The sequence below is a fragment of the Crocodylus porosus genome, unplaced genomic scaffold (assembly GCF_001723895.1).
Source record: "Crocodylus porosus isolate Cpor-Errol unplaced genomic scaffold, CroPor_comp1, whole genome shotgun sequence".
In the NCBI taxonomy this organism is placed as follows: Eukaryota; Metazoa; Chordata; order Crocodylia; family Crocodylidae; genus Crocodylus; species Crocodylus porosus.
The window spans coordinates 109,228,007-109,240,480 of NW_017728947.1; positions in this window are offsets into that span (position 1 = coordinate 109,228,007).

The following is a 12,474-nucleotide window of genomic DNA, read 5'->3' on the forward strand; positions in this document are numbered from 1 at the left end:
GTTAACCAAAGACATCCCCAAACTCTTCACTACAAACACTTACCCATTCCTTTAAATAAAATAAAAAAAATCAGGCGTCTGGGAAGATGGGCAGCAAGCAAAATATAATGAGTTGCCTCTCAAGGTGGGAGCACCATTCAGGTAAGATAACAGGAAGTCTGTGAGGATCCTTGTAGATTGAGGCAGAGGTGTAACAGGGTGTGTCCTGGGTAGCAGCGGGGCATAGGGCAGTGCCAGCTGTGGGCAGCTATGGCATGGCCAGTTGCCAGCTGCAGCTATTTTTCTACACACCCCTCAAATGTGGGGAGGGGCTTCTGCCCTCCCCGCCACCCCTCCATCCCTCCCTTAGTTATAGTACTGTCTGAGAGATTTTTCTTACATTTCTATACCTCTGGACCTTTAAAAAGGACACAAGTCGGAATGAACTACCGTACTTCAGTAAACCTGCCCAGGACCATCCGGCAAGCAATCAGCCAGGCCAAACAGTTACCAAGAAGGTTATAGTCATGCCAGGTAGGCAAACCAATGAAGACAACAGCTGAAGGGAGACTGAAATGACTATGGGAAAAGGTAGAAAATCAGCACTCAGAGGGAAAGCTCATCACACCCAGAAACCTCAAGCTCCTCACTTTGGATCAAATTCAAAACCAGGATTTTTCAACATAAATGTAATGCAGCAAATGTCATTTACAGCTCGTGTTTACAAGTCAAGCATAGTTTAATTTCAGCCCAAGTCCTGCTGGTTTTGCAATGGTTTCACCAATCCAGAAAGCCTAGAAAAGGCAAACCAAGCCCTTCTTAGTTTGTATTACTCTCAGTGATGTGCCTGTTGCATTAGCAAATATCATCGCCTGTGAATTTGTTTGCCCTACTGGGTACGCTTTTCAACCAAATTACCAGCTCTTCAGATGAATGTTTAGAAGTATAATGACATTTGCACGAAAAGGAACTGATTTTATCACTGAGAGATAGCAAATAACGAACCCATGCCTCTTCCTGACACACTTTGAATATTGATTGTAGAAAAATAAGGTTTTCAAAAATACCTGTTTCCACAAAGAAACAATAACATCCTTTCTTTTAACATTCAAGTTGCCTTTAAAATCTATTTCTTACCTTACATCCTGGAGTTTTTTGCAGCTACAACCTCTTGATACAGGGCTCAACAGACAGTTAGAGGCTTGGTTTTTCTCTGGCTGGAGCCGACAGTAATTTTCCCACAGACTTAAAGGCGAGCAGGAGATCATAAGCAAGAATTTTGGGGGGTATTTTCTTCAATGCGCTGATTTTAAACATCAGCTACCAATCCATAAAAACATTTAGGTGCCTCGTTCCCGGACTAGCCTCCAGATTGGCATCTAGGGGAGTTAGATGCTTCAGTAGGAATTAAGCACCAAAATGCCTTTCAGGAGGTGAGCCTTAGGCCATGTCCAGGCATTACATTTGTGCTAGGAATTAATCCTTTCATCTGGCACAAAACGAGCATTTTACAGCCATTCCAGGGCTTTCTTGCAGAAGAAGACTGCCTCTTCTGCAAGCGAGTTCTGCCTCACCGACCCAGGTGGATCTCTCTCCTCCCGCACGAATTTGAATGGCTGTGTGCTTCTCTTGGGTCCTGAGGCTACCGAGCATCCCACAGGCCTCTGTTGTCTCTCCCTTCCCCAAGGAAAGAGGGATGGAAGGAGAGACCTGGCTCCCTGATGGCCTGCCCAGGGGGGAGCTGTCGGAGAGGCCAGTGGGGACCTGTCTTACCACTCAGGTGGTTGCAGGAGGGTCAGGGCCATTCTGCTGAGGAAGGAGCCTTCCCACTGCTCCGGGAGGGCTCCTTTGATGGGAGAAGACCCCCGCGTGGTACACTTGGAGGTGTGCAGGGGGCGGGAGACGGCTCTAAGGCTGCCCAGGGCTCAGAGAACATCGTCGCTGTGGCAGGAGGCCCCTGCCTGCCCCTGCATTGCTCCAGGTTTGCTCAGGGGTGTGCACCGAGTGGGGGCTGTTTTGCTCCGGGTAGAACCGGGAAGGTTGTCACCACGGCAGAGTGCCCCCCAGCCCATCCCAGCAATCAGCTGATTGGCAAGACGGGGGGCAGGAACCCTCCCTGGGCTCTGTGGCAGCGCTTGCCTTTCGGCAGCTGCCATTTGCCAGCCTGCCCCTTTTCCAGGCCGGACTGTCAAGTAATGGGCACCTCGAAGGGTGGGGGCGGCCCAGTTAACAGCCATCTAATACCCCTGGCTAGAAAGCTCTCCAGCCGAGGGGTTGGAACGCATGCACGCTCCAGCTCCCGGGTTATTTGTTTTACTGTTAAGAACCGGAGACAAATTCTTACTGGTAGAGATGAATGTCTGTCCATGGCCATAGTCTTCTTAAGATCAGCAGGATTATTCAAGTGCCTGAAGTAAGGCATGGCTTTGGGACCTTATTCTCCATAACTGTTGCTCCACATCTTGGACTTGGCATGTACAGTAAGAAGTCTTACGTTTGGTTCACGACTCCTGCAACCTTAAATTTAAGTGTCAGGGAGGAAAGGCCTGTAATTATAGCCAGAAGAAAGGAGGGTCCATAAGCTCTGCATTGTATTATGCTACTGCAGAATTTTAAAGACGATGACCCAGAAGGCTCAAAGTAAGATGTCTGTCGTTCTTCTTTTAGGCATAACAGCAGTCATGCTTGTGAATGAAAAGGACAGTAGGCCCTGACACAGTGAAAGAGCTGAAGTTAAATGTTATAGATGAGAAGGACTCTGGAGAATAGGAACTTGCAGAGTGAGTCTTTAATTTCTGATTTTCATTTCGCTTAAGCCAGTTCTAAATATGTAAAGCCATTGAATTCAGTGCAGTCACTCTAGATTAGTGCTGTCCAACTGGCCATATGCAGCTCAGGAGGAGTTAATTTGTAGGCCTTAGGCTCCTACCCAGCTGCCATTCCCCTATCACTCCAGCTTCATCAGGAGAGCGGGAGGGGGACAGCATGGCTTGCAGTCCAGCGGTAGCCGTAGCTTGCATGGTGTGCAGCCCAGGTGGTGCACAGACCCTAGCCACTTAGAAGTTGGACAGGACTCTCAACACCTCCCAGAACTGGGCTCTGATTAGACATTGCCTGGTGTTGTGTCCAGGGTCTTCCAGGAGCATCACCTTGGCTTGTTTTTTGTCTTGTGGATAAATATCCCACCAAAGCGCAAGAGACTATGTGTATGTTGGAAATGGCACCTTTCTTTAGAGGCTGGGAAATTACTTCTTTGCAATTGCATTATTTTTTTGCTGTGGTGCAATAAAACTAAGTGGGGGAACACTAGGGTGAGACTAAGAAGGGGCTTCAGTACCAACTAGACTCCAGAAGAAACTCATTCATTGGAGAGTACCACCCTATTCCTTGTAGCAGATGTGTAGAGACATGGACCAATGGAGATGGGGCACATCCAGGGAAGGTCCTGGGTTGTGATCCAAGAGAGGCAAGGACCAGAGCAGAAGCCTCTTTTAGAGATTCATTTGGTTTTGGGGATTGATTCCCTTCCTGCTTCCACCACAGGGCAAATTTGCGGGGAACAAGGCAGCCCCCGTGGGACACAACAGCTTACTAGCTTTAAATAAATCTCAGATGCTGTGCTGTGAAAAGCTACCATGTTCAAAATGATGTACAATATGCAATCAGCGCTCAACATTACAAAGAGACCTCTGTTGAACTCATGCTTCTCCAAAGGCCAGTTTCAATCTACATTATTTATGTGGAAAAGTGTTATTAGTTGGGTTTCCTTTATTTTCACAGAATGGTTTTAATGGAGTTTTGTGTGAGCAAAGTTCAGAGATGGAGACTTTGGAACTTTCTCTCTCTCCCTTTTTTTTCCTGCTGGAATTAGAATGTATGTTTTTACTCAATTTTTGAAAGACCAGAAAGCAACCTAATGCTAAAACCACGCTTGTCAATGGGTAATTATAATACCAATATATCTGTGATAGAGAATATTTTCTGAGTTATTACAATTGCCTGTGAATTTAAGAGATTGCTTTTATATAAATAGAGAATAGATTTTAGCGCTAAAAGATGAAAAATAAGAGCAAAACAGTTTAATTGTCCAATACAGTTTGTCTGGCTCCATGATGAAATAGAGCTGATCCTCTGAGGATTAGATATTAACAATATAAAGCTCAGTAATCATGGAGAACTCTCCAAGGAGCTACAATAAAAGACTAGTGTTGGATCTTGAAAGCAATATGAATATTGCCATAGATACAAGTGGGATGAGAACCCACCTCCTAGGCTAGGGTGCTGTGACACCCTTTTCAGAGTTGCTACACAATGTTAGGTGTGCAAACATGCTTCATAAGATACCCCCAGCGTTTCAAACAAATCCGTAGCATTAAAACCATTCTGACCTGTTGAGGTCTTTCAGAGTTCCTTGCAACAGAAGAATTGCTCTATTATTTTTGTGTCGACAAAAATAAGAGATGACATTTTCCCAAGGGTACCTTGATTCTAGCTAGGCATGCCTTGGGTCTACCAAGCAGTGCCTTGACATCTAAAACGTTGAGAACCGCTGACTCAAGGACATTCATATCTGTTTGGTTGAGCTAGGATAGGTGCAGGTTCAGATTTTCGCACATGCTCACCTTTTTTTGGCTAATTGGGATCTAAAGCATTGATTCTCTTCTCACTGAGATCATTGTAAGGACACTGGCCCTTTTAAGAGGCTTATAGAAATTTAGCCGTCTTTGTTGAATAGAACTGGCTGTGGGCAACTGGTTAGGACCAGGGCCTCCAAACAGTGGTACTGAAGAGCTGTCTCCCAGTTTCATTCCTCTCTTTTAGTGATCATAATAATAAAGTATAACCTGTTCCTAAAAGCTGACTGCGGCTCTTTCACTGCACCCACAGTCACACAGTCATGGCAGAAATTAAGCACAGATTTGAGATTTTTGCAGAACAACGGTAGATTTAAGCAGATACTTGCTAAATCAGAGGCCTGGTGAATTAGCACACAAAAAGGTACTATAAAGTAGGCTAGACCAAGGCTCAGGGAGCAGAGCTGTACTGCTACCCAGCGTATTCACAGGTGGCAGATGGAGGAATGACTTGCAGGGAAGGTTAGTTGTGAGAGAAGCAGGGGTAACTGAATAAGTACTCATGCATCAGCCTCATCATCCATCTTTGGACCCACAGATAAGGCATTCATGGGAGACAATCCTCCTCGACTTCAAGGGATTGCCAAAGACGAGATCAGGGGTCAGCAACCTCTGGCTCAAAGGCCAAATCTGGCCCAGGAGCCTTTGGATCCAGTTCACAGAGCCATGATTTCAATAGGATTTGGCAGTGGGGAAAACAGCTGGGCAACAGGGAGAAGTAGCATAGACAGCCTGATGCCCGTCCACCTCAACACTTGAGCGGGTCATTCAAGCAACTTGGTAGAAAATGTCACCAATCAGCTGCTCCATGGTAACTGCCCAGGTGCACACTCTTTTCCCATAGTAGATATGAAATAGCTGACCCCACTTTCACTGACAGGCAAGCTACATCTTATTTGCCATGGGGTAAGTGCATGTCGTTTCTGTGGAGCAGCTGGCATGCTGTAAGTTCACACTTTGCCCTGCCTTGCCCTGACTTACTGGTGTGCGTAGAGCCTCAGATATCTTCCATAAGCGCTGGTGAGGCCCTGTTGAATTAGATATTGGTGTGCGTTCATACAGGTCAGAACATCCAGCTTGGTCTGGCTCGAAAGATGCTATTTCCAGTCTGTGCATACAGCAAGATTTTGTATGTGTGTGTGTGTATGTGTGCGCGTGCGCGCGTGCACGTGTGCATGTTTTTATTCCTGATCTTCTACTCTCCCACAAGCCTTTGCAGCATCAGTTTCAAACCAACTGTTTCCCTTTTTCCATACATCAAATAAGCAGCTTGTTGAAAAGGTAGTATTTTAATAAGAGGTGGTTTCTGCTGTTTAACTGTGGACACACTGCAGAGTACGTTCACGTGGCCGTCAGATCGTTAACAGTAGCACCTACTTTTCTGATGAGGCCTACGATAAGGAAGGAGGAGGGGGAAATGCAAACAGCGGCGTACTAAATGAAACGGCAAATTTAGCCAGGGTAACGCACAGAATACTAATGAGCTGTCTGATGGAGCTGCTGTGCATTCATGCATTACAGGCGCAGAACAATGACCTTGTTCAAGTCTCTGCGAGAAGGGAGTTCTTCCAGTTGGTAACAAATAGATGACTCTGATGAGGCTGTAGCCACCTCGTCCCTCCAGGGACTTAACTATCCAGGCAGTGCTAGATTAAAAAGCTTATGCCTCAAGCAGGCCCCTGAATTTGGCTTGCTCTCGGCGACTCTTTTGCGGAATTGATTGCCATCATTGTCGCATTATGCTGGGTGCATTTTCATATTAATAAAACAGCAGATTGACATTACGTTCCCTGCTGCAAATGCAAGCAGGCCCATTATGTTGCTTTAATTACCACCGAAACATTCTCTTAAAGAAGCATTTCTTGGGTGCGTCTATGGCTACTAATGTAACGATGCGGTGAGGTGATAAATTATCGCTTTGTTTAAAAAAAAAGAAAGGGTGACATGTCAGACAAAAAGCTGCGCATGGGGTGTTGTAGCAATGTTTAATGCACCTGGGTACTGTTTGAAAAGCAGTTTTTCCAATGACTTTGTCTCTGGCTTCTGTGTTCTGGTGAGTTAAGTAGCTTCACGTGTGGACCGAGGCTGGCAAATAAATTTGTTTGTTACTATGCTGCAGTCTATGAAAATGCTAAAAACGCCTTCATTTGTCAGGTTAATTTTTCTCATGGCTGATGATAAAGAGGTGATAATTTAGTAGAGAAGAAGAAGAAAAATCACACTGAGGAATCTCAACCGGGCAAGAAATATGCTTTAGAAGGGTGGTGTTTAATTATTTTCCTTTTTACTAGAAAATGGGCAACCATTTCTGTTATGTGAGGTGCATGATATTAACAGCTTTTAATAACATTTTTTAATGCTTTACGTTTCATAGACTCGGAGAAAATAGGGATGGAAAGGACTTGGGTGGTTCATCTTGTCCAGGGCTTCCAAAAACTTCTGCCTCTGAAGGGCCATTTCAAACAGCAGGCCAGGGTGGTGGCCGTGTCTAAAGGGTTCGCAGGCAGCGTTTGGCCTGGGGACCATACGTTGGAAACCCTTGAATTCTAGTCGGTTCCCTGTGCCGACAACGGACCAACTCTCATCTAAACCATTTGTGACAGATATTTGTCTAACCTGCCCCTAAAATTCTCTTGCGACGGCAATTCCCCAACCTTCCTGGGCAATCTGTTCTCGTGTTTCACTATCCCTACATTTACAACATTGATATTTTCATGGTATTCAGCCTAAATCCCCCTGCAGCAGTTTAAGCCCTTTACTTCTTGTCCTATCCCCAGTGGATATGAGCAGCTTATAACCTTTCTCTCTGCGGTAACCTTTAACGTATTTGAAGATTGTTATCATGTCTCCCCTCGGTTTTCTTTTCCCTAGACTAAACAAAGCCACTCTTTCCAGTCTTCTTTCACAGGTCATGTTTTCTAGACCCCCCGATCATTTTTGTTGCTCTCCTTTTGGATGCTTTCCAATTCATCCACATCCTCCTTGAAGTGGGTGCCCATAACTGGGTACAACTCTGTAGCTGAGCTCTTATCGGTGCAGAGCAGAATGGAAGGACGTTTTGGCATGTCTGGCATACAACCCCCTTGTTTAAAGGTTTCTCCGGTGGCGGGCTTGCCAACAGCCGCCAGACTGCTGGCTCAGAAAGGGCTTCAAAGGATTGGTGGGGAGTTCCCACCAATCAGGTGATGGCAAGGGAGGAGCTTGCCCTGCCCCTACCCTGGGGTGAGGCGAAGAGCCTAACCTGGTTGAGGACTGCACATCCCCTCTTCCTGATTGGTCTGTTCACAACCCCGGGGGGGCGGAGCCTCTGGAAGGAATAAAAGAGCAGTGTGCCTGGCACACGAGTGGCTGTGTTGAGGGACAGAGAAAAGGACGGGAGAAAGAAGAGCTGGCAAGAGCTGGCCAATAGGGCAGAGTGCTTGCCCCGAAGAGCCTGAAGGCCTCTTTGTCAAATCCCCAACCCCACTGGTGAGGAGTGTGGCGACGGTGTACAACCCAGTGCACGGAGCGGTCTGGGAGTGGACTGAGACCCTGGGGACCTGCACAAGGCATCTCGGGTCCACCACCCCTGGCAAGCAGCCAGGGAACTCAGTGCAGGAGGCGCTGCATGGCAAGTCCCAGGCAGGGACCGAGACCCTGGGACCTACGCAAGGTGGCTTGGGTTCTCCACTCCTGGCACGCAGACAGAAACTCAGTGCATGGGCGGTGCACAGCTGGTCCCAAGCAGGGACCTTGGCCTTGGAGCCACAGAGGGCAGAGCCCTCGATGCACGCGATGGTGCACAGAGCTTCAAGTGGGCAGGTGGCCCAGAAGAAGCCAGATGCTCTGAGTCCCCACTAGCAAGGAGAAGATTTGTCTGAAGGGACAACGGCTATTCACCAGACACCCTGGAGTCTTGAATTACTGGGGAAAGGGTTTCCCACAAGGGAGGGACTCCTGGGACAGGCTCTCAGGGTGGGCCTTCTTTGAGAAAGTATCCCTGCCAGGCTGGGGAGGGCCTGAGGAGCACTGGGGATCTTCCCCCCACTCTCTTTTGAGGTATGGCCACAGCTCGAGAACAGCTGGGGTTCGGGGTATCCCCCCTTAAAAGTGAAGTTATGATTTATGTTCATGCACCTTATATTATGTGAAACAGCGCCTCATATTTTCTTCAACCTAATTTCTTGATTTGTGAGTTTAACTGATAGAGTTTATTATTACATGACCTTATTGAGACCTTGGTTGGGACCCTTTGCCTTTGCTTACCTGTATCTCCAGTTGTGGTAAAAGGATCATATATAGAGAGAATAAGGCTTTTATATATCTCCACATTTATATTTGTATTCATATATTTTTATCTGTATATATTAATACATTTTACGTTTCAGATCGTCTTGGCTTGGCTCTATAGGGAACAGAGGGAAACTGTGCTCAGCCTGTAGTTTTGCCCACCACACATCTGCCCTGTTAACGATCCCCCTCAATTGGAGAAGGGAACATATACCCAAGTACACCCAGGCTACGCTCCATTTGTACATCCCCAGAAAGTTCTGGGTTTTTTCACAACAGCATGACATGGTTGACACGTGTTCAGTTTATGATCTAATGTAACACCTACCACCTCCTCTGCAGAACGGCTGTGTGGCCAATCATTCCCCGTTTTCTTTGCCCTTCGTCCTTATTGAAGTTCATTCAATTTATTTCATACCATCTCTTCACCGTATCGAGACCCTTTTGGCTTCTAATCCTGTTTTCTAGCAGGCTTGCCAACCCTCCCCGCTTGTCTTCAACTGCATATTTAATGAGTCCACCATTTAGTCCATCATCCAAGTCATCAATGAAAATATTGAATGGTACCAGACCGAAGACTGGCCCCTTCATGACCCCATTTGCTGCACCCTTCCAGTCTGATCCATCCAGGGGCAGTCACTGATAACTACGTTTGGAGTACGGTTCACAGCCTGCTGTGTTGTAGGGCTAAGGGGGAGCTCAAGGATAATCTACTTCAGCCCTCTGCACAGATATAGATAGGATTGGTTATTTCTAAGCCATCTCAGACTGATGCCTTTCGAGCCGCCTCTTGGAAACTTCCAATGAAGGAGATGATACAGTTTCTTTAGGTAGTTGATGCCATTGTCTTACAGCTCTCAGTTAGGAAGTTCTCTCTAAAATGTAATCGAAATCTGTTTGGCTGTGGTTGACTCTGCTTGGCTTCAGGCTTTCCCCTTGGCATGGGCAGTTGTTCTTTCTTCTGCTTTGTGGGGCCTTTCAAATACTTGAAGAACACGCCTTTTCTCTAAACTAACCTTACCCAGTTCTCTCAACTTTTTCTCCTACAGCTTGTGTTTCAATGCTATTATCATATTTCTCTCTCGCTTCTGGATTTTCCCGTTGTGCTAAAACCTTTTGCCCAGAACCAGACACAACTCCAGCTGAGGCCCGACCAATGTTGAATAGAGTAGTCTGTTGCCTCCTTGTCTTGCTTACAGTACTTCTGTTAGTCTCAGTTTGGCTTGGGTAGAGTCTCTCTGTTCCTATCCGATACCTGCATTTCCATAGTCTTTGCTCCATCCAAAGTAGCGACCATCCTTGTGCACTGTTAGGCTTGATAAGTGTTGAGTATTGCTTCCATGTCTTGCATTCAACACTTTTGTTAGTCTCAGTTTGGCCTTGGTTGAGGGTCTCTGTTCCTACTGATAACAGCTTTTCCATAGTCTTTGCCCCATCTGAAGTAGTGGCCATCGTTGTGCATTGTTGGGTTTGGCACAGCCAGGATGGACTACCTTAGAAAGCTTGTTAAATGTTTAGCAAAAGCAGGGTTGATCTGGAGCCAAGTGAAAGAACTCCCTCAGAAATAATATTTGATCCCCCCCTCCCCCACAGCTGCTCAAACAAGCTCTGTGTTAAAGGTAAGGATGTGGCTGAACAGCTATTGAAAAAATGCAAAGCTTTAGAAAATAAATGGGTTAGATATGCAATAACCTTCAGTGCTGCCCCTAGTCTTCCAGTCAGCCAGTTCATCACCACACACTGATGTGTATTTTGTTACATTTACATATACAATATGCAGCTTTTCATGGGGAGCATGAAGTAGTTAGTCAGGTAGAAAAAGAAGCCACAGGCGGTCAGGATGTGACATGCAGATTATGTTCGGCATGAGCGAAAGATGTGAAGCAGAGGGGAAGCTGCTCCTCAAAGAAATCTCTCTTTGCAAGTGCAGCCCATGTGCCGAAGTAGGTTCCTGTAGCGGTAACAGCTACTTCCATGGTTTTTTAGTCCGTGGCTCTTCTGATAATGATTCAGCTGCACACAGAGTAAAGGTCCCTTCTCACCTGGTGCCTTGCAATACCAGGCTACATGTGCATGTGCTTGTATGCAAGATTTCCTTTTATTAGTGCAGTGATTGTAATGATTGGAAGCTTCCTTTTCAGCAGCGGTGGCTGACCAATGATTGAGCTAGAATGAGCATCTAATTTCTGCCTGCCTTTCTTTTTCAAACTGAGCAGTAAGCAAGAAGAGAGAGAGGGTGTCTTCTGATTAAGGCGCTGTACTGGATCCAGGAGGCTACATGGCCATGCCACAGACTTCCTGTGTGCCCCAGTCCTCCTTCAGTAAATGGGGGTAACCAAACCCCATTGCTTCTCATGGGAGTTGTCCTGTTTGAATTCATGCTTATAAGCTGTTTGGACATTGCTTGCTATATCACGCTATAGTCCCTAATGTCATTAATATGAAACAAAACGAGTCATCCAATAGAACACAAGAAATGGCCTACAGGTCTAGAAATGGATATGCAGATAAAGAATATGCTATATTTAGGATGCATGGGACAAGTTGGGGAGGCAGCAAACTATTTTCTCAGAAATCCTTCAGTGTATCCCTGGACTCCCACTGATTCAAGAGGATATAAATCACAAGACTCCCAGGAAAACGGTGTTGGCCTCTGGAGAACTGCTTGCAAGATTGTGTGGCTTCTAGTTGTGTTCCCGGGTTCATAGCCAGCTCCCCATGAGAAGGGCAGAACATTCGAGAAAAGGGGATGCAGCGTGCTTGCTCATTTCCAAGCTTTTCTCCTGGACTTACATTTCTCACGTCCACCCCATGCCAGCTTGATCCTCTTTTGCTCTGTTGGAGACGTGTTCTCTCGCGCTGTCCAGTTTGTGCATCAGTGACCAGGCTTCTTAGCGAGTTTATTTTCTCAGATATGCAAGTCCCTTCAGACAAGGCTGTCATTTCATAAGCTCTGTTCCCCCTGATTTGACAGCTTTATCTCATATCCCCGTCATAACCCTCAATTTGTTGTTGAGGGGGCAGCGCGTTGTGCCAACATCCAGTAGAATCCATGTACAGATACTCACTTTTAAATGACAATTTAAGTGACTGTCTGGCCTGCTTTCTCCCTGACTGCCAGGACCTGAATGTGACAGAAACTAGGTGAGGGGAGCCTGGGTTCCTGGCCCGCCTTCATAATGCTTTGATAGTTGTCTGCATAATGCATGGGTATCATATGTCAGTGGTGCTCAACCTGTTTTGCACCAGGACCCATTTGTAAACATCGATGGTCAGTCCTGATTCAGTGCCGCTTACTCCCGACATGCTGCCCTTCGCCCCCAGTATGTGGGGCAGGGGGAACCCCAAGCAGCCCCTTGGAGGTGGGAACTCTGCCCACCTGCAAGGGAAAAGCCGTGGTTTCTGGCATTTTTCTCCTTCAAAGGATAATCCATTTTTAAAGTTTGTTGATCCATTTTTAAAATCTGTTTGTGACCCTTTCATATATTCTTGCAACTCACTTTTGGGTTGCGACCCATGGGTTGAGCAACACTGTCACGTGTGACTATAGGTGGGGGAAAGGGGGATTTTCTAGAGTGACTCTGTACATTTT